The sequence below is a fragment of the Dipodomys merriami genome, unplaced genomic scaffold, assembly GCF_024711535.1.
Source record: "Dipodomys merriami isolate MVZ:Mamm:240054 unplaced genomic scaffold, mDipMer1.0.p SCAF_350, whole genome shotgun sequence".
Lineage (NCBI taxonomy): Eukaryota > Metazoa > Chordata > Mammalia > Rodentia > Heteromyidae > Dipodomys > Dipodomys merriami.
The window spans coordinates 344,894-346,535 of NW_027205049.1; the positions used below are offsets into that span (position 1 = coordinate 344,894).

Consider the following 1,642-nt stretch of genomic DNA (forward strand, 5'->3'; position numbering starts at 1 on the left):
TTTTTTTTGATTTTAACTTATCTGTTGAAATGAATAGTATAGAAACTAAAGTTATTCCTGGTGCTGGTCTGAAAAAAAGTATATCTAGGTTTGTATAAAGTCCATAATCTATTTCATTATTTTCTAGATATAATACTTTGAAGTCTACATTTTTTTATAATATATAGGTTCATTAATAAATGTGTCCTTTCAGATTACATTCCAAATAGAAAAAGTTAAGATTCCTTTTTTCCTAGGTCCTTACAGGATTTTATTTCTTTGGAATAAGATGACAATGTTATCTAATTTCAAGTTTTGTAAAGGTTATGCTATGTAAGGGCCTTTCTAAAGTGAAGATTTAATACACTGATGTCAAACTAACCTTTAATTCTATGAATTACATGTATTGTTACACTTGTATTTTTGTAATAAACTTTTTCATAACTTTTTCATTTATTGCATTTGAAGAATGAAAAATATGGAATATTTCACGAATTTTTGTATCATCCTTCTGCAAGTGCCATGTTAATCTCTGTATTGTTGTCACTTGGGTAGACCTGCTGCTGAAGCATGTAGTATCCTTTAAATTTAAGTAGTTAATGATGCAACCTTTATACAGGCATATATCCTTGGTTGCCTATTTGTAAAAAGGAATCCTTATTGTTCCTAAAATGTTATTGATCTTATTTCTCTAAATTTCTATGTATAGTGGCAAAAACTTATATTGTTTGGTTGATTGCTCACATTTGCAATTTTTGTCAATGACTATTTTGTCGTTTTCATTTTTAATTTGATCATATTTTGAAGCCTTTATAGCTAAGTCCAAAGGTGATGGCATTTCAAGTACTTACTTATCAACTGAGTTACCTTTGTGGAGCTAATGGATTCAAAGTAAGCCTTGCTTAAGAGCTACTTCTAAACTTCTGCAGCTTAAAATTTCGCAAAGAAGTCTCACTGATACAAATGTCTTCCTGACCCTTTACCCTTCTTCCATGTAGGAACAGACCAACGAGAATATCTTACCCTGACAGCATAGATTGTCTGACTGGACAAAACTAATCTTAGTTACAAGGGTTCATAGAGAGATTAACAGTTCAGACTGAAATTTTCAGAATAGAAGGTATTTTTATCGAAATATAATTGTTTATTATACCTATCATTTCAAAGTAGCTAAAGTCAGGAAGATGAAAAAATTATTCATATGCATGATTACCTAATATCCTGGTCTGTCTACCATCCAAACAGGCAGGAACTTACAGTACTGACTTTCTATCACCAAATATTTCCATAGCTCCTGGAGAAGTCCATAGGTTTCTCCTCGATATTAGTCCTTAAATTAATAATGTTTTAATCACAGTGTTTCCTCTTGCCTCCAGGTTTACAAATGGTAAAGTTTTAGGTCTAACTCTACCAAAAACTGAGGTAGAGATAATGTAATATTACTTTAAAACAGAGTTGCATTTGATACCCTAACCACAATAGAACAATGCATAACAATTTCCTATATTATAAATACTTATATATTTTATATTTCTACCTGCTGATCTTAAATTTCTAGAATTACGAGAATTAATTGATAATTTGACAAATAAAGTGAAATTTATTCCCATAAATAAATTGGAATATAAATAATTAGGTTTAGAATATATATTAGAATATAAAA

The 1,642-nt window shown here is 29.6% G+C and overlaps 1 pseudogene; it reads right to left on the reverse strand.

The window, feature by feature from the left end:
• Positions 1–451: 451 nt before the first annotated feature.
• Positions 452–551, reverse strand: LOC138804016 (U6 spliceosomal RNA; annotated as a pseudogene).
• Positions 552–1,642: the final 1,091 nt, after the last annotated feature.